This window comes from Acomys minous, assembly GCF_964271855.1.
Source record: "Acomys minous genome assembly, chromosome: 6".
NCBI lineage: Eukaryota > Metazoa > Chordata > Mammalia > Rodentia > Muridae > Acomys > Acomys minous.
In genome coordinates, this window is record NC_140487.1 from 45,472,414 (window position 1) to 45,494,573 (window position 22,160).

Genomic DNA, 22,160 nt, shown 5'->3' on the forward strand with positions numbered 1-22,160 from the left:
CAAGGTGAAGATGAAGTGGTTTCACTCCAGGTTAGTGAACTGACCCTGAGTTCCTAGAATCCATCCATGCATAAAACTGAATCTATCCTAATTCTCAACTGCACTGTGGTGCCACCTAGTGGCTGCTGTCTCCAACAACTTAGCCAGCTACATAGCATCTGGTTAGCTGGACCCCCATCTGACTAAGGGAGGCGGGGAAGGGCACTTATGCTGAAAACTTCTTCACTTATCACTGGTTTCATCAATGTCACTCCCCATTTGCAAGACAAGAAGAATTTTTTTGATTGTACACGACAAGTTTTTTACCCTTGTAAGACAAGAGGATTTTGGTTTTGTTTTGTTATACTTTGCTTACCTGTACTCTATCAGGAAGATAACAGGAACCAAGTCTCAATCACTTTATGTCGTCAGAATTCAGAGAGTCTCCGAGACATAGTTCCAGGCTATTTTTCTACGCATCCCCGCCTTAATGTGGTGTTTAGAGACTGGACTCACAAAAAGATGTGTGCTGTGTCCTGAAGGCTGGGCGCCTATTGTTCACAATTCTTCTCCATGTGTCCTTTTGTATGACGTGATTGGTTTAATTCTAAAACTCCTACCTGGGGAGACAGAATACCATGTTCTCTTGCTTCAGGGTTGTATTTATCATTGTTTCGTTTTGTTTTTAATGTCTTCCATCCATACTAGCCAAAGATACTTTTTGAGACTTTTCAAGCATAAAATTATAGCAAAAATAAAAATTGCTCACAATATCACTACCTCTAAAACCAAATCATTTTCTAAAGGAACACATAGTGCTGAGAGTAAGATGAAAACCAGAATTATAAACTCATCTGCCCTGAAATTATTGCCAGTAGATATCACTGTTTCCTTGTCACTCTGTCATCCTTATGACAGACTAAAATAGAACCATTTTGCATCTTGCTTTGTGGGTTTAATAATATATTTTGGGACTCATTCCAGCCCCTGCAAGCACTCATTTGCCTCATTAAAAATATTATAGAGAGAATTATTCAACTTGCCCAGCACAGTTTAAACTCAAGGAAGGATCCTGTGATGGAAGACTGTGGAAAACCAGATTAGCCTACTGTGGGAGAGAGAGTGGAGGGGGTATGTGACTTAACAGAATGTAGGTTCTCAGAGTCTGGAGGCTAGAAGTTCAAGAGGGAAATGCAGAGAGTTCTTCTTGTTCTCTGGGAGGCTGCCTTCCTGCTGTGTGAAGAAAGCCAGGACACTAACAGGTCACGAAGGTCTATCACTGTAATTTATTAAAAGTTCCATGACCAACTGCCATCACTTCGGTTGGAAAGTCACTGTTTCAAAATCTTTCCATCCACAGCATAGTAGTTTTTCAGAAGTGCGCCCAAGGATTCAGAAGGAAGTGCCACAGAACCATAGTAGGCAGTCTTCAAAATGATAGCATAGTCCCCACTTCCTGCCATCTATACGAGCACCCTCGGGTACCTTGTACTTGCAATAATAACTGGGTCACCACAAACACCAATGAGTAGAGAAAACAATTGAGTGTAAGCCATGCTTCATTCTGAGATTCAGTGGCCCGAGACAACAGTAGGTTAACTCCCTTTGGGAAACTCCCTTCCATTTCATGCAGGCATCATGCTTGGCATAGGGACAGGAGACAAAGGCTTCCTCTTCCCTCTCCCCTCAGACACTTTAGCCACATTCTGAGGCCTGTGATGTCTGTGTCTCTCGAATGTCACCTATTGATTGACCTCTTCCCTGCCCTCTGGATGTCTGGACTCAAGCACTTTTCAGAACACTGAATCCATTGAGTGTCTACAGGGATCAACTGCACGTTTGTCCAGACCCTATGTGCTGGAGAGTTTATCTCAGAGCAAGCCATCATCAGTGTGTATGCACTTTGGTAGCAGTAACATATATATGTAGATACCTCTTTGAAATTCAGAATATAAAAGTCCCATCACAACATCAAATATGAAAATGCCTTGTCCACCCTCCTACTCCATGTCAAAGCTGGGTGATAAAAGACCATAGCGGCCAAGACTGGTGCCATATAGCTGCAATGCCTACACTGTAAAGGTAAAGGCGGAAGGAGCAGGTCAAGGTCACTCTTGACTATGTAGTTTTAAAGGCCATCCTGGTGCAATAAGTCAATAGATAAACAGTGGACCATGCAGTGCTAAAATGAACACTCTTGTTCACAGACTCATAAGCAGCTTGTGTCAGGTGCTAACACCTTGACTTTGTACTTCCCAGTTTTACAACTAACAAATAAATTGCAGAGACTGTCGTAAGTGGTCTGTTCTAGCAACACACACACACACACACACACACACACACACACACACACACACACATACACACACACACCACAACCAAGGTAGTGAATACAGGAAGTCCCAGCAAGATGGGAGAAGTGCCAACACAAGTACTAACTGCTCATTGCTATGATCAGTGGATGCTCCTTTCAGGAGTTCTGGATGGGGAATCTTATGTGGTGCGTAAGGACTGACAGCCATGCAAGGTGTGAGTAGAGGGAGCAGTTCCATCGGCTCCGTCTTTTGTCAGCCAGGAATGTGTCATAGCTTGCACACCTGTAAGTACCGAGTGGTTCCTGTGGGCATCCCGTGACACACTGTAGGTCCAAGGCATGCTGCAGGCAAAGCTGTCAGGCTGTACTTGTGAAGCCTTCAGTATATCCTGCTTTGAAGAAGATCTAAAAATCACAGACAGAAAAAATCAGACATGACCATATGCACCTAAGGGTGTTTCTTATGACTCTTCTTTTCTTAGATCTATAATTAAAAACCTCAGTTTTCAAGGTATCAATTTCATTTTGAGATTTTTAAAAGTGTAGTGAGACTGAATGCATCCACCAAAATGGACTTGAATTAATTAACTAATCTGATTTATTCTGACATGTATGCATGTGTGTATTACATGCATACATGAACCTGTGAAGGCTAGAAGAAGCCTTCTGATCCTCTGGAAGTGGGTGCTGGAAACCAAACCCCGGTCTTCAGCAAGAGCAGGAAGTACTCTTAACTGCTAAGTCTTCAGCCTTCAAAACTGACTTTTGACTTTATATGTGTTAAATTGTATCATTGGGGTTTCTATGGCTTAGCTATAAACTATCTTATAATTTTAATTAAGAAAAGTATCTTTTAAATTTGAAATACACTAAATCAGTAAAAGGTTATGTATTGTAGTTGATATTACCCAGAGAAATAAAACCAATTTCCACACGGTTATTCCACATCTCTCAGCTTTTTTAGTGTCTGCAATTAAGTAAAGCAAGAAAGATCCAGGCTTTGTGGGATAGTTGATGAACTTACACAAACTACTACTTTTTTCTGCTAACCAGAAATTACAGCTTAATTTAACTGTAAGAGAGTTGAAATATTGATTTTTTAAAAATTTGGCGCTTTTTTTATTAAATTTCTTTGATTGTGAGACTTTTCAAAATTATTTTCTGTATCTTTAATGCCATCCTTAAATATTTGGTGACATTATACCTAGACAGGGGGAACTAAAGTACTTCTCAAAAGGAACAGCTAGGCTTCATGAAACTTTTAAAATGCATTTTAAAACATGTATAGAGCAAGCTTTTACATCACGGGGTCCGGAGGTGGCTGAGGTGGAACAATAGTGTCAGAGATGAAGAGGAAGAATCCAAAGGCTTTTGCTGTAGCCCTGTGAGAACTGGGGGCTGGCTGCTTCTAGAATTTCTCTACTTTAACTCTTAAGCTTTTTAGAGTTAGCTTTTTATCTCTTAGCTTTTAGTCTTGCTATTTGGGAACTTGGGGCCATTGGTTCTGGCAAGAACTCTGAATTTTCTTAACTCTTAACTGTCAAGCTGGTGGCTCTGGCTCCTTTAACTCTTTTTCTTTCAGTCTGGAAGCTTTCCTTTTTGGAGCTTCTGGTGCAGCAAGAATCTTTATTTATATTTTAACTCTTAAACTTTCAGGCTGGTAGCCTTACTATTTGGGGTCGCTGGTCACACAGCAAGAAGAAAGAAAAAGGAAATCATACATCTACACAATCATAAGGAGCTCCCATAGATCATTCATAAAAACATGTAGACAATCAGACAAATGGACGCATTTTTGGATGAAGCAGGAAACTTTAATAAATAAGTCCTAACAAGCTTCATAATTACATATATACATGTGTACATACATACATACATACATACATACATAAACACACACACATACAATCAGACATATAAGCATACAGACAAGTACATTTTTAAATGAAGCAGATGGATCTAACAACTATTTAATTCTGTCTTGGGTATTTATACAGTATAATACAAATGTTCTCTGTGTAGGAGGGAAAATCACCTCATTCAAAAATAGATACAATTAGGAGATCCAAGATGGTGGTGCCAATGCACACGGTGTCTGGGTAGCAGGACCTCAATGAGTGGACAGCAAGCAAAGAGGCCATGCCTTGGACTCCAAATTGCCAGCATCTGTGTTTCCCAGGTGAGAAGAAATCCCACAGGTTCCAGGAACAGGTGGTTCCTACCTCTGGCCACCTGGATATTCCTGCCATTTCAAGGAAAGATCCTAGGTTCCAGAGGAGCACAGTTCCAGCCTCTGGTCCACAGCTCTTCCTATCTCCCTGAAGAGAGTGGCAAGACATCAGGAGCATACTGGATCTTGCTGTAAGATGGAAGCACCCAGCAAGCTCGTTGTCTGGGCAACTTGACCTCAGAAACCAAGTAGCAAATGAGTGCGTGATAGGGCTGCTGGCTCAGGGAGTTCCCTTAGCAGAGGAGGGCTCCCAGGTTTCTGAGGAGACCTGCCAATCCTCAAGATCATACAAGATAGACATCTCTCTCCAATCCCCTGCCTGTGGATCTAACTGGGACATAGCCATCTGAGATGAATGCCCAGCTACTCCCTGAGATCCAGCATCCAGTCCACAACCATACCCACCATTCCTAGGAAGGTGGCTGAAGAAACATACAGCCTCCTGTCCAGTGGTCTTCCAGCACCTTTGAGAAATCCAGCAGGCACCAGAAACAACCAGCCAATGCCAGGGACAACCAGATGGCTAAAGGCCAGCATAATAACACAGTGAACAAAAGCCAGGCCAAAACAGCAGTTCAGAACCCAGTCATTCCACTACAGGAAGCCCTGGGTATACTAACACAGCTGAAACACATGAAAATTATCTTAAATATATGCTTATGAAGATGATAGAGGTATTTAAAAAGGAAACAAATAAATCCCTTAAAGAAATGCAGGAAAATGCAATCAAAGAGATAGAGACCCTTAAAGAGCAAATGAGTAAATCACTTAAAACAATATAGGAAAGTACACACAAATGGGTGAAGGAAATGAATAAAAAGGTACAAGACACGAAAATGGAGATATAAACAATAAGAAAACTCGACTGAGGAAATTCTGGAGATGGAACTTAGGGAAGAAAACAGGAGCTACAGAGATAACCAACAGAATACAAGCAATGGAGAGAAGAATCCCTCAGGTGTAGAGCATACAATCAAAGAAATTAATACACCTGTCAAAGAAAGTAATAAATTTTTAGAAATCCCTGACACAAACATCCAAGAAATCAAGGACACTATGAAAATACCAAAGCTAAAAATAATAAGGGTAGAAGAAAGAGAAGATTCCTAGCCCCAAGGCCCAGAGAATATTTTCAACAAAATCATAAAAGAAATTTTCCCCAATGTAAAGAAAGAGATACCTATAAACATACAAGATGCCACCAGAATACCAAATAGTTTAGACCAGAAAAAGATTCCTATCATATAACAATCAAAACACTAAATGTACAGAGCAAAGAAAAATATTAAAAGATGCAAGGGAAAAAGACCAAGTAACATATAAAGGCAAACTGGTCAGAATCACCCTGACTTCTCAGCAGAGATTCTAAATGCCAGAAGGTCGTGGGAAGATGTCATACAGACCCTAAGAGACAACAGATGTCAGTCCAGATTACTATACCCAGTAAAACTTCCAATCACCATAGTTTGAAAAAACAAAACATTCCATGACAAAATCAAATTTAAACAATATCTATGCACAAACTCATTGCGTAAGAAAACGCCAGTCAAAGTAGGTGAACTATCCCCAAGAGAACATAGGAAATAAATAACTCTACTGTGGCAAAAGCAAAAGAAGAGAAACACACAAACACACTACAACCACCAGCATCCAAATAACAGTAGCTAACAATCATTGGCTGTTAATATCTCTCAACATCAATGAACTCAAAAGACACAGGCTAACAGAATGGATATGGAATCAGGAACCATCTTCTGCATACAAGAAAAACACCTCAGCAAGAAAGATAGACATTACCTTAGAGTAAAGGGCTCGAAAAAGTTTTCCCAAGCAAACAGACCCAAGAAGCAAGCTGGAGTAGCCATTTTAATATCTAATAATATAGACTTTCAATAAAAATTAATCAAAAGACACTAGGAAAGACACCTCACACTCATCAAAAGAAAAATCCACCAAGATGACATTTCAATTCTGATCAACCATGCCACCAATACAACGGCGTCCATATGTGTAAAAGAAACATTTCTACAGCTTAAATCACACATTGACTCCACATATTAATATTGGGAGACTTTAATATCCCACTCTCACCAAAGGACAGGTAATCAAGACAGAAACAAAACAGAGAAATAATGAAACTAACAGATGTCATTAATCAAACAGATCTAACAGATATGTACAGAACATTTCACTCAAACACAGAAGAATATACATTCTTCTCAGCACCTCATGAAACCTTCTCAACATTTAACCACATGCTTGGTTACAAAGCAAGCATCAACACATATAAGAAAATTAAAATAACACCTTGTATCTTATTAGACCACCATGGATTAAAGCTAGATTTCAACAACCACAGAAATAAAAGAAAACCTGAAACTCATAGAAACTGAACAAGTCTCTACTCTGAGAGAGTTCCTACACTGACACTGAGTCAGGGAAGCAATAAAAAAAGAAATCAGAGACTTTCTAAAATTCAATGTAAATGAAGGCACAGGATATCCAAACTTAGGGGACACAATGGAATAAGTGCTAAAGGGAAATTAATAGCACTAAGTGGCCTTATAAAGAAATTGGAGAGTTCTCATACTAGCAATTTAAAAACATACTGAAAAGCTCTAGAACAAAAGGAAGAAAAGACACTCAAGAGGAGCAAACAGCAGGAAATAATCAAACTTGGGGGCTGAAATCAATACCTTAGAATCAAAGTAAACAATGTAAAGAGAACCAAGAGCTGCCTCTGAGAAAATCAACAAGATAGACAAACCCCTAGCCAAAATAACTGAAAGGCAGAGAGACATTATCCAAATGAAAAAAATTAGAAATGAAAAGGGGAGCATAACAAGAGATACTGAATAACTCCAAAGAATAATTAGCTCTTACTTCAAAAGCCTGTATTCCACAAGATTGGAACATCTAAAGAAATGAATACTTTTCTTGACAAGATCAAAATGAACATTGATGAAAAAATACTCGCAAATCCAAGAACACATCAAATATATCATCCACCATGATCAAGTAGGGTTCATCCCAGGGATGCAGGTATGACTTAACATATGAAAATCCATCAATGTAACCCAGCATATAAACAAACTGAAAGAAAAAAATCACATGATCATCTCATAAGATGTAGAGAAGGACGTTGACAAAACCCAACACCTATTCATGATAAAAATAAATATTGGAGAGAAAAGGGATGCAAAGCCTATACCTAAATGTAATAAAAGCTATATACAGCAAGATGATAGCCAACATCAAATTAAATCGAGAGAAACTCAAAGCAATTCCACTAAAATCAGGGACAAGAGAAGTCTCCCCACTCTCTCCATATGTCTTCAATATAGTGCTTGAAGTCCTAGCTAGAGCAATCAGAGCTAAAAGAAATCAACGGGATACAAATTGGAAAGGAAAAAGCCTAAGTATCCCTATTCATTGATGATATGATAGTATATAAAGTAACCCTCAAAATTCTATCAGAGAATTCCTACAGCTGATAAACACCTTCAGCAAAGTGGCTGGATACAAAATTAATATAAAAAATCAGTAGACCTCTTGTATGAAAACAACAAATGATCTAAGAAATAAATTAAGGAAATTGCACCCTTCACAATAGCCACAAATAATGTAAAGTATCTTGGTGTAACTCTAACCAAACAAGTGAAAGACTAGTATGACAATAACTTCAAGTCTCTGAAAAAAGAAATTGAAGAAGATTTCAGAAAATAGAAAGATCACCATGCTCATGGATCCATATGATTAACATAGTGAAAGTGGCCATCTTACCAAAAGCAATCTACAGAGTCAGTGCAATTCCCATCGAAATACCAACAGAATTCTTCACATACCTTGAAAGAAGAGTTCTCAATTTCATATGAAAAAAGGAAAAACTCAGATTAGCTAAAATAACCCTATACATTAAAAGAATTTCTAGAGGTAGCTCAATCCCTAACTTCAAGCTGTATTCCAGAGAAATTTTAATAAAAACTGCATGGTATTGGCATAGAAACAGACTGGTTGATCAATGGAATCAAATTGAAGATCCACAAATAAACTCACACATCTATGAACACTCAACTTTTGACAAAGAAGATAAAAATCATACAATACAAAAAAAGAAAGAAAGAGAAAAAGAGGAAAAGAAAGAAAGAAAGAAAGAAAGAAAGAAAGAAAGCATCTTCAACAAATGGTGCTGGTCTAACTGGATGTGTACATGTAGAAAAATACAAATACATCCATATCTATCACCCTGTACAAACTTCAAGTCCAAGTGAATCAAAGACCTCATATAAAACCAAAAACACTAAATCTATTAGAAGAGAAAGTAGAAACCAGCCTTGAACTCATTTGTCACAGGAGAAAACTTCCTGAACAGAATATCAATAGCTCAGGCTCTAAGATCAATAATTAATAAATGGGACCTCATGAAATTTAAAAGCTTCAGTAAGGCAAAGGATACTGTCAATAGAACAAAACGACAGCCTACAGATTAGAAAAAGATCTTCACCAACCAACAAAGGGCTAATACCCAAAATATATAAAGAACTCAAGAAACTAAACACCAACAAACCAAATAATCCAATTAAAAAACGAGTACAGAGCTAAACATAGAATTCTCAGCAGAGGAATCTAAAATGGCAGAGAAACACTTAAAGAAATGCTCAATGTCCTTAGTCATCAGGGAAGTGCAAGTCAAAATGACTCTGAGATTTCATCTTACACTTGTCAAAAACTCAAGTGATAGCACGTGCTGGTGAGGATGTGGATAAAGGAGAACACCCCTCCATTGCTAGTGGGAGTGCAAACTTGTACAACCACTTTGGAAAATAATCTGGAGCTTTCTCAGAAAATTGTAAATAGTACTGCCTCAAGACTCAGCCATACCACCCCTGGGCATATACCCAAAAGATGCTACACCACACCACAAGAACATTTGCTCTACTTTTCATACCAGGTTTATTCATAAATGTCAGAAACTAGAAACAACCTGGATAACCATCATCCAAAGAATAGATAACAAAATAGTGGTATATTTACACAATGAAATATTACTCAGCCACTAAAAACAAGGAAATCATGAAATTTTTCAGGCAAATGGCTGGAACTAGAAATGATCATCCTGAGGGAGGTAACCTAGACTCAGAAAGACGCATATGATATGTACTCACTTATTAGTGGATATTAGTGGTATATTATAGGAGAGCCATACTACAATTCACAGATCCAAAGAAGACGAGTAACAGGCAGGGCCCAAGGGAGCTTCTCCTTGACTCTCACTCAGATTGGGAAATAGAATAGACAGTGGAAGTGGAAGTTGAGCTGAGACTGGATAGGGGAGGGAGGGGGAGGAAAATGAGGCTCAGAGAACAGATGTGGGGAGAGCCCAGAGGCAAGGTTAGAGGAATTTGAGAGAAAAGGAAAACCAAGGGTGCAAGCGTCACTGAGAAAATCCGGAGCCCTGCAGCAGGGTAGGCTACATGGAGAATATGAGGATGTCTGTAGGTGAGCATCCTAGCAGTGGGGGGCTCAGAGACTGAAGAGGCTTCCTTCTAGCAGTGTGGACATATAGTGGAGGCGGGGAATACCAATTCACCTACAAAACTGTTGATCCAAAAGTTACCATGCCTACAAGATATGCAGAGATAACAACAGAGTAGAGACTGAGGGAATGTCCAACCAATGCCTAGCCTGAACTGAGACCCACCCCACGGGAGAGAGCCAACCCCTGACACCATTAACAATACGCTGCTGTGTTTGCAGACAGGATCCTAACTTAACCGTCATCTGAGCGGCCTCACCTAGCAGATTGTTGAATCATCCAAACATTAGGTGGAGCTTAAGGAGTCCTGTGGAATGGAGTTGGGGGGATAGAAGGATCTGGAGGGGACAAGAACACTGCAAGAATGCCAGCCGAGTCAAGTAACCTAGACCCATGGGGGCTTACAGAGACAGAAGTACCAATCAAGGAGCACGAATGGACTGTGCCTAGGCCTCCACCAATGGGCAATTTGATCTTCACGTGGGTTCCCTAGTAAGTTGAGCAGATGCTGTCTATGACGTGGACTCTGTTGCCGCCTGCTTTTGGTCACTTTTCCTTAATGGGGCTGCCCAGCCTGGCCTCAGTGGATGTCACTGATCTCAGTCCTGATGTGACTTGATGAGCTGGGATGTGTTGGGTAGGGGAGTGGCGTATCCCTTTTCTGAAGACAAGAGAAGGGGGAAATGGGGAGAAAAGAGTGGAAGGGAGGTACTGGGAGGAGAGAAGGGAGGGGGTTATGATCAGGATGTAAAGTGAATGTACTAGTTAAAAATAAATTTGAAATTGTTTTAAACTCAAAAAAATATAAAGTAAATAAATAACCAATAAAAATCTATATAATCATTACATAAAAGATAGTGTTGTAGTAAGACTATTGACTTTAAGTCCTTTCATTAGGACTATAACTAACTAGATACTTTTGTTCATTATAAATTTAGAGCAATGGTTTTATCTATATGCTCATTATGAGTTCAAAGCATAAGTTTTGCCTTTTTCTTATTTCAAATGTATGTTATATGTTCAAAGCAAGGGGGATTTTTTAATGTCAAAGTTTTTCTAAGAAAAAGATGTCTGTCTTGTCCTGTGTAGCTAACCATTTATTCTTTTTTTTTTTTTGTATATTCGTATGATCTTTCTTATCATGTATACACCTGAGCCTTATCCTTGGATTATACCTAGAATCAATATATTTCCTAGACTATCAATTTGTTTCAATCTTGTTTTCCTTTTTGGTACAAATCAAATGCTTCATAGAACTTTTAGCTAATTTGCAGGAGGGTAAAAGTTACTCGAGTCAACTCAGGAATCATAATCAGGAATTACAAAATCATTTTCATGAGATTCTGCTCAACAGAGGGAAGCGATAGGTAACAAGGGACTCTGCCATGCCGGGTATGTGAGACAAGCATGGAAAGGCAGTACAGCAACAATACGCTGTCCTGAGGCAAAAATACCTAAGGTTTTGCCTGAGCCAGGAATACAGCCCCTTATCAGCCATGCAAAAACAAGTAGGCTGCCCCCAGGAAGCTCACTTGCTTGTTTTGCCAGTCCAGCCTGCAATTGCTCCCAGCAAAAACACATACATTATTAGTTCTTTGAGAAATTTGTACAATGTGTTCTGATTATATTCCCTACCCACATAACTTTACATCCTTTTTTATTTTTATTCGTTTAAGCTCATCAAATCCAACTTGTGATGATGAACTATTCTTAAGCATGCGGCCTTACGCTAGAGCATGGCCAGCTTACAAGGGGCTGAACTACTGGGGGAAACTGACTCTTCTCCCTGTAGTTTCAGTCACTGATAGCTCCTCAGCCTGCTCTCAACCACTGTAACTCAGGGTACAGGAGATCAGAGATGCTCTTCTGATATCCATAGGCTCCTACATGCAGATGTTATATGCCTAAAGTCATCCCAATTCCCCTTACCATACTGGGAGTTAGTCTGGCTTGAGCTTGTGAAAGTCTTCTCCATCCTGTCACAATTAGTATGAATTCATATGTGCAACTTCCCTGCTGTGTCCAGAAGACAATCTTTCCTTGTAATAGCCATCTAGTGCTCCTGTCTCTTAGACTATTTCCATCCCCTTTTCCACAGTGATATGAGAGCCTGGGGAGGAGGACCTATGATATGCATGCTTCATTTAGTGGTGAACTTTCTGAAGTCTCTTATCCTCTGTACCCTGGCCAATTGTTGGTCTCTGTGTTAGTCACCATCTACTACAAATAGAAGCTTCTCTTATCAGAAATAACGATGAATTAATCTATGGAACTGCTGAGCTTATTAGGAGTCCGCTTAATGGTAGTCGGTTCTTCTCTAGGGCTTATGATCTATCTAGCCATAGGTTGCTGGCCAGTAATGATAACAAATATGGATTTCATCTTATGGAAAGAGACTTAATTCACTGAGAAAGTGGATGCTTATACCCATAATGTTGATACTGTTGCATAAATGAGCATGTCTTACAAAGACAGTCATTAATGTAGCTCACAAGATTTACAGCTGAGTAAGACTGATGCCTGCTTTTTCTCCTCTGGTAGTGCACATTGCACTTTCCAGCATCCAGTAGGGATGAAGGTTTTGGGTTAGTACTGGCTTGTTTCTCCATGTTCTATGATGCAGGTTTCAGCAACAGGGCCTAACGGAGGCTTGTGAGACTCTTCCCTACTATCCAGATGTCAGGACTCCAGCACTTCTTGGGATGCTGAGGTGGTAAGTTTTGGAGGATAACCTACTACTGTAGAAGCCTCTTAACATAGACACAGAGACAGAGGAGGGGAGAGGGAGGGGGAGGGAAGGAGGAAGGGAGACAGACAGACAGACACGGACAGAGAGACAGAGACAAAGACAGAGAGACAGAAAGAGAGACAGAGAGACAGACACAGAGAGACACAGAGACACAGAGACAGAGACAGAAAGACAGACAGACAGACAGACAGAGACAGAGAGAAACAGATAGAGAGACAGAGAGACAGAAACAGAGAGAAACAGACAGTCAGAAAGGCAGAAAAACAGAAAGAGTTAAAATGGAGTTACCCCATAACACTGTGATAATGTCCCTATGAGTTGCCACAGGCTAACAAATTCAAAGCCCAATGCCACAATGCTTTACTTTGTTTGGTATTGCTGGCCAGTGAGATCCCACTGGCCCCCAAACATTATGGCTATTGCCAATGCTCTTAGTTATCTTTTCCCCAAAAAACTGAATAAAGAGATCTGTTGATGGAAAGGAAGGCAGTGAGTCAACTTCTGATGTGGAAGCAGGTTCCCAGGCTGCAGCATACTGGGTGGGCAGAAAGAGAACTCATTTCGGTAGGGTGCAGGAAGTACCTTAACGCTGTTTATGAGTCAGAAAAGAGCGAAGCCAGTTGTGGCTGAGCCTTGTACTGTACAGCTGCACTGTATGCAGATGCTGTAGGCCGTGTGCATTTACATATGTGCATGCACTTTTATTTATCTGTACTCTGCTTTGCTTAAATAGGGACCTCCACGGCTGCACCATTTGTGCCTTTTGAGTCCCATAGTAATGAGTCACTGCCATCCAAAGCTATGAAAGCCTTTTAGGTCAAAATTTTTTATTTAAATACTGCTACATATTTCCCCTTTTTAAGTTCCCTTAATGGGTTCCCACGTAAGGATCGGTAATTCATAGAATGTTTGGTTAGTAAGAGGAGGGGAAAAAAAACCTATGCTCACAATATATCTATGTGACAAGTGTTCTATATCCTATTTTATTTCACCTGTAAACAGATGTGATGCTTTGGGCTGAAAAGTGAGAACACGGGAATGGTCTTATGTCTGCTGCTAGTCCCTCTTGGAATGGCAGGCGCCGTGGAGTTAGGTGGAGTTAAACCTCTCCATATAACCTCTGACCTTCCCGCCATACTCTGCTTCCTCAGGCCAGCAGGTCTAATGCTGTGGCATTATCCAAGCTACTGGCTCTTTCTACCATGTTTAATTCTGGGGTGGAGGTGGGGGTGGGGCTTGGGGATCAGTATTTAAAAAGAACTCCAGAATGGATTTCAGTTCCAGCATCCTGAATCTTTCAGGGGCTAGACAGATATACTGGCTATCTATTTTGTCTCATTTAATTATAGTTTGCTTTATTTTTGTTGGCACTAGAGGACTTCAAATTCTGGGCACTGAAAAAAAAACCCCTCTAAGAATACTTATAAGTCATGTGACTAGCAGGACTGCCCCATTCACACATATACTACAGTCCCAGTTTTCAGGGACTCATTCATGTGTCTGGGTGTTTAGAACTCTCCATCCCGGGAGCCCTCAGTCATCTGTGTTCAGTGGAGAAGGAATGTGCGGTCTTTCCTCCTTTCCTCTTTCTGTCAGATCTGTATTGGGATTTTTAGGAGTTCCTGATAATTATTCCATAGGGAGAAAAGGACTAAGTCCCGACCCTGCTCTTCCTATCTCTGAGGAATAAAGAATCAGCAGGACACCATCCTACCACCTTTATGCTCCTCGTCGTAGCTACACACTGCTCCACTTTATCTTACGAAAGGCACTTCTATAAGCAGAACGTGGGGGATACTTCTGGCAGTTTTAGAATAAGGTTCTTTTGTTGCTGTTGCTGGAAGTAGGTTTTTAATGACAAAACACAACCGGTAATACAGGCAAAGGACAACGAAATGGAAACTGGCATAAGACAACTGAATATGTAGATTCTTTAAAGGGTTTCTATGTTATCCAGCACAGCCTGGAACTACTTGGCTTGAATGATCCTGCTGAGCCTCCTTTGTGCTAGAACTGTAGGCTTGTATCTTCTTGCCCAGGAAAGACAATTTAAAAAAAAAAAAAAAGACTGTCAGTGTTTGAAATTTTTTCTGTGTAGTTAACATTTACCTCCTTTTGAAATCAGAAGCCAAGATTCAGTGTTCAAGTTATATAGACATGTTGTCTCAAATTATATCAGAATCAAACACTTTGCTAGTTGTGCATGGTGATGATCTATAATCTATAACTTGAAGATTTAGGAAGTGCAGGCAGGAAGATTGTGTGTTCATGACCATCCTCACCTACATAGTGAGTTCACACAAGCCTGAGCTGCATGACACTCTGCCTTCTAGTCTTTGTCCTTGTCTCATCTCTGTCTCTGTCACTCTGTATCTATCTATCTATCTATCTTTCTTTCTTTCTATCTATCTATCTATCTATCTATCTATATATATATATATATATGAAAAAATAATTATTTTATCTATAAAATCCTTTTTCTCCACATAAAGCCAAGATAGTAATTGAGGCAACTGGTAACCCTTTAGTCTTTCAACTGAATTACAATAAGGACATAGTTAGGTAAATTTATAGGAGAAATTGAATTAATGGTATTTGTTTAAATGAGTCCTAAAATAATTCTGCAGCAAAGAGCAAAGGAAAAGCATAAAACCACAAAATGAAATGAGAAGTAAAACTTCTACATCCTGTAATCACCTTTGTTATTGTTACTATGAATAATTATAGTCTCTGGTTTCCCAACCAAGTGTCAGACACTGTGATCAGTGAAGGACTGTTTCTTGGTAGTCAAGTATTCCTTTTCTCTATTGTTGTGTGCTACTTTGTGCTTCTGAAGCACATTTTAGGAATTAGCCAGGAATCCGTAGCAGTTGATGAGTAACAGTGTATAATTCACATTAAATAATTTAACAGTTCACACGAGGAGGAATAACACAGGCGTATGCTCTCTTGCTGTGGTAACCACCATGGCCATAGCACCAAAGCAGCTTGAAGAGGTGAGAGTTTGTCTTGCTCAGTGACAGAACATCACTAAGGGCAGCCAGGGCAGGAACTCAAGGCAAGAGCCTGGAGAAATTCTGCTTGCAGACTTACTTTCTGCTGTTGGCTCTGTTTCTTAACAATTAGACTTTATTATACAATCCAACTATTCTATACAAGAGGGAAAAAGGGTTAAAGGGAAACAAGAGTAAACCTTCCGGTATCTGTTCCAGGGGATGGATCCCCAGGTGACCCTGGCCTGCAAACTGTTTCAAAAGCCACAGCCTCCTTCTCTGTCCTCCGCCAGCATCTCTCTTGGGTGTGCAATGGCCATCCAGGTCAGAATAATCTCTCCCCATTGATGTTCGATTAGAAACACAATAGCTCGGCCAGAGTCTCCACTCCCCCCCAACCCCCCACCATCCCATCACTTCCTGAATTCCAGGCCCAGGATGGCTCCACCCAGTCTATCTTAAGGTCAATCTCAGTGGTGTATCCCTAGTGTTTCCAAGGGGCAAAGCCCGCCAAGACTGCTTTCACTTGGGACAAAAACCTGCAGTTCTTCCATATTCTTCCTCTTGTAGACTAATGTTAGCTAGCATCCTTATATGACCCACAAATACCTGCCTAGGGATGGTGCTGTGCACTTTAGAAGGCTGAGCCTTCTCAATAGATTATTCATCAAGACAATCCTTTATTGATATGCCCACAGAACAATCTGATAAAGACAATTACTCAATTAAAACTCAGTTTTCAATACTCTGCCCAAAGCTCATGAATCATCTCTGGAAAGGGACAAGAAAGTGGTAGTGATAGACAGCCTAGTGCAAGACCGTATTTACACCACTGCCAGTGGTGAAATGGAGTAGAGAAAATAGGAATGGATTTGATCAAAAGACATCAATCATATACATGCATGAAATTCTCAAAGGATTTTTTAAATGACTCCCTTTTTTAGGTGGTGTTGAGAATTAATGCTAGCTACGGTAGTGTGTGTGAAAGGAATATTTGCTTTTTATGGTGGAAACTGAACGTATATTAAACTCTAAAATTATAGGAATTCCTTGATAATAGAAATCTAATTACCACATGGTGGCTCACAGCCATCTGTAATGTGATCTGATGCCCTCTTCTGGTATGCAGGTGTGCATGCAAGCAGAGCATTGTATACATTTTTTAAAAATCTAATTAAAATGCTATTCTAAGTTAAGTTACTTGAGTGTTTAACATTGTTTTTCATTTTAATTCTCATATTTTAGATACTTAGGAGAAAACTAACTTATTATTTTTGCAAATACTTCTAATATTTTTCGTGTGTGTGTGTGTGTGTGTGTGTGTGTGTGTGTGTGTACATGTTTGTATATGTGCATCTATGTGTGAGATTGTGCATGTATGGGGAGGCCAGAGGTTTACTTGATGTCTTCCTAATTTGGCTTTCCATATTATTATTTGTTCATGTGTAAACATGTATATGTATGTGTACACATGTTTATGTGAATATATGCATATATACACAGAGATGTGTGTTTACATGTGTATGCTAGTGTATGGAGGCCACAGATCAATATTGAAAGTCTTTCTCAGTAATTTTCACCCTTTTCAAAAATTTATGTGTACTGGTGTTTTGTCTGCATGTATGTTTGTGGACCACATATGTGGACCTCCGATGTCAATGATGGCACTGGATCACCTGGAATTAGACTTACAGACATGTGGATGCTGGCAATTGAACACCGTTCCTTTGGCAGAGCAGGAAATGCTTTTACCCATTGGGCCATCTCTCCATCTCCCATTCTCCACCTCATTTTTTCAATGCAGAATTTCTCACTGAGCCTGGAACTTATCAACGGGTTAACCTGGCTGGCCAGTAAGCACCAGAGAGCCACTTGGCTTTATTTCTTTTTCATCACCTGGGCTACAGATGTGTGCAAGCATTCCTGCATTTTGTCTTTGTGGTTACTGTGGATCCAAACTCAGATATTCATGCATCTGGGGACAAGCACTTTAATTGCTGAACCATCTCCTCAGCCTATGTTTTGACATTTCAGGCTGTAATTTATATCTGTGTCAAAAGCTATTAAAGGCAGGAGTGATAGCTTGCCTTACAAACATGAAAACCAACACTCAGTCCTCAGAACTCATGCAAAATAAGCCAGGCCTGGTGGTTTAGGCTTGTAATCTTGGTGGCAAGAAGTGGAGCAGAGATAGTTCACTGACCAGCCAGCTGACCTGTACTGAGACTTCCAAGGCCAGTGTGAGAATCTGTCAAAAAAGAAAAAAAAAAAAAGAAAGAAAGAGATAGATAGGTAATAGATAGATAGATGATAGATAGATAGATAGATAGATAGATAGATAGATGATAGACAGATTAGTTTATTCATTGCTCTCACCAACCCACTTTATCTCCAGAATTAGTACATCCGTCTCCAATGTCTATTTTCCCTGGTGAGTACCATAGACCACCTCATTCTTGTTTTTCTACAACCTGCCAGATCAAGCCCAGGTCCAACATCCCTTGTCCAAGCCTAGTCTGACTACCCAACTATACTGCTGCCAAGTTCTAGCCTTCTACCAACATCTGTTTGCTTGCAACTACCCACAAGCCCCTCTGGGTTGCCTGCACAGTCCTGCTGGTCACTCAGACTTTCTATGTACTTCTCGAGAGTCTAACCTGTCTCTTCCAGACACCCTATAGAGAAATGTCCCAGAGAATGCTGGGAGGTTGCTGCTATACTTGCCGTTGAGTCTGATGAATTGCTGGTTCCTGTTTAGCTTTATTGCTAGAATCTTGAAGACAAAAAGTGGAATCACCCCCAAGGAACGGAGTCCAAAAAGGTATATGTCCACTGTCCTTACTAACCTTCTTTCTCTCTCATCTAGGGTAGGTGCGTTGGAAGGCAGATAGAAGCATTTTAAAAAACAAAGAAATAAAATAGATCTAAAAAAAATCAAAGCCCACTCTCTTCTTCCACAGCTGCTCCTTTAACTCAGAACTAACAAAGAAAGTCCACATGCCCAAATCTCATTGTAGGAATGCCAAGAATATGGAAAATGAAGGTAGTATCTTCTCTTCAAAACCTACTACTTCTGGAGAGATGCTTGTCAATGAGAAGTACCTAGATAAACTCCAGGACATGGAAGTTAAAAGAACATCACAAACTTCACCAAAGAATGTGAGGAGTTTAGAGAAGACGCAAACAGCTCAATGAAACCCAGGAGGTAGATCTTAAGGAGAATAAAATGCCTGAGTGATTCCCAAGAAAACACAAACATAAGACTAATGGGAATGATGAAGAGAATTGAAGACTTGAGAATGAATTCAGTCAAGAGAAAGAAGCATTGAAGAGGACTAAAGATGTAATTGAAGAACCCAATAGCTCAACTAGAAAACTCAAAAGAAAGACTTACAAGTAGGATCAATTCAGCAGAAGGCAGAGTATTCAGTCTCAAAGGTAGGCAAACTAGACTAAATAAACAAGGAATGCAACAATTTTAGATAAACAAATAAAAACAAGAAAGGAACACATAGAAAATGTGGAACAGGCAAAGATGAGGCAGAAGAATCTCGAATAATTGGCATGAACCAGATTTTCAATAAGATCACAGAAGAAACACCCCCAAACTATGGAAAGACACACCCATACAGATACAAGAAGTGCACAGAAGAACACCCCAGAAGACAACGCAAAAGGAGGAAATCCCCATAGCACATCATAGTTAAAATACCAAGTATACAAAACAAAGAAAGTGTGTTGAAAGGTGCAATAGGAAAAACACAAGTCACATATAAAGGAAAATCCATCAGAATAAAAGCTGATTTCTTAATGGAAACTTAGGCACAAAAGCCTGGAGTAATGCATTCCAAGTCTGAAAAGATTATGATGACAAGTGTAGAATAATGTGCCTAGCAAAACTATTTACCATAATGGAAGGAGAAAGAAAATTTTTTTCCTCAATATAAACAGCCTATAAATTTTATACTCAACAAATCAAACCTAAAGAAAAGAAAGCATTATTGCCAGACAAAGAGAAGAATAAAGCCAGTATAGAGATTATGGAAAGAAATACTAAGCCATAATTGTTAAGTCACAAAATATCACTAAGAACATGAACAAGAACACAAAAATCAGCAACACAATGACCACACACATTTTTTACCTATTTTTAAAAAATTTAAATAATTTACTCAGATTACATCCTAATTGTTATCCCTTCACTTGTATCTTCCCGTTACCCCTTCCCTCTCTCTTTCACCCTATTCCCCTCCTCTAGACCTGTGACAGAAGGGGACCTCCTCCCCCACTATATGATCACAGTCTATCAGGTCTCATCCAGATAGCCTGCTTCCCCTTCCTCTGAGTGCCACCAGGCTTCCCACACTATTCACATCTAGCCAATGGGCAGCACATTCTCCACAGCTGTGTGGAGAGCAGGGGCTGACTCTGACATGAACATTTCAGTAATAACTTTAAATATCAATTTGAATGGCCTCAATTATCTAGTCAAAAGACATGGTCTTGAAGTAAAATTCACCTATTTGTTGCCTCCAAGAATCTTATTTTAGTTTTAAAGATAGATACCACCTTAAAATCAAATGATGGGCAAAAATACACCATTGAAATTCACCCAGAAATCAAGCAGGTATTGTTGTCCTCATCTCTGAAGAAATAGACTTAAAATTAAAATCAATCAGTAGAACAAAGGAATAACACTCCATTCTAATGAAGGGAACAGTTGACCAAGAATACATAAGTGCACCAAACATTAGTGGGTCCTATTTCATTTTTTAAAAACTGTACTACTGGAATTAAAGACACAGATTAATATCAACCTATTGATATCCCAGTTTCTCCAATAAACATGGCATCTGAACAAAAAAAAAACATAGAAATATCAGAATGAAATGACATTATACATGAAATGATTTAGCAGATACCTACAGATTATTCTACTGAAACATAAAAGAACATATAATCTACTCAATAGCACAAAGAAGCTTTTTCTAAAGTAGACCACATCCTGCGACAGAAAAACAAATCTTTGCAAATTCAAAAAGGGTTTTCTAATTATTTTTTGCATCCTATCTGACCACAGTTCAATGAAACTTAAAATTGACAGCACAAAAACCATCAGTAAATATGAAAACTCATAGAGATGCAATAATTCATTGCTAAAGAATGAATAAATGGCTCAAAGGAAAAAAAATAAGAAAAAAAAACTCTGTGTAACTAAATTAAAATGAAAACACAGCACAAAACAACCTCTGGGGCACAGTGAAAGAAGTCCTGTAAGGAAAATTTATAGCTCTAAGTTCTACCACTAATGAAGACATCAGGAAAACATAGCCCACAGATGTCTACAGGGACTCACAGAGACTGAAACAGCAACCATCAAGGCTGTGTGGATCTGTGCTACATCTTTTACATATATGTTATGGTGTCATCTTGGTATTTTTGTGGGACTTCTAACAGTGGGAGTGGGTACATGGGCATGCACTAGGGTGGGGGTGGGGTATTTCAGACTCTTTCATTTGCTTTTAGGACTCTTTTCCTCCTGCTTAGTTGTCTTTCCCAACCTTGATATGAGGGTTTGTGAATAGTCTTATTGTATATTATTATGCTGTGTTTGGTGGATATCCTAGGAAGCCTGCTCTTTTCTGAAGGGAAATGGAAAAGAAGTAAATCTGAGAGAGGGGAGAAGTGGAAGGGAGAGGACTGAGAGGAGTGAAGGAAGGCAAAGCTGTGACCAGAATGTATTGAAAACAAAAAATAAATTAATTTTTAAAAGTTAGAAAGATGCCAGTGGTGGCAGTACATGGTTTTAATCCCAGCACTTGCTAGCATTCAGGAGGCAGAGGCTGGTGAATCTGAGTTTGAGGCCAGCTTAGTCTACAGACTGAGTTCCAGGACATCCAGGGTTACACAGAGAAACCCTATCTTAGAGGGGAAATCAGAATGAATATAAATAAATGGTTTAATGATGCCATTCAAAAAGATTTTTAAAAAAACATGAACAATCCAAACCCAAACCCTGTAACCTGGTTTACAGCAAGAAATGATAAAAATCAGAGTAGAAATCAATGAAATAGAAACAAAGAAAACAATACAAAGGATCAGTGAATCTAAGAGCTGATTCTTTAAGAAGAAAAACAAAACTGAAAGATCATTGGCCCAGAGGAGCATCTTAATCCCAGGACTGGCTTGGAAAAATTTGTTTGCAAGATATATACTTGACAGAAGATTACTATCTGGAATATATAAAGATCTTGAAAAACAAGTCAAAAACACATAATTTGGTTTATAAGTACATGTACACAGTTTTAATATACTTTTCTCATCAGGCCTGATGGTGCTCCCTCTAAGAGCCAAAGACC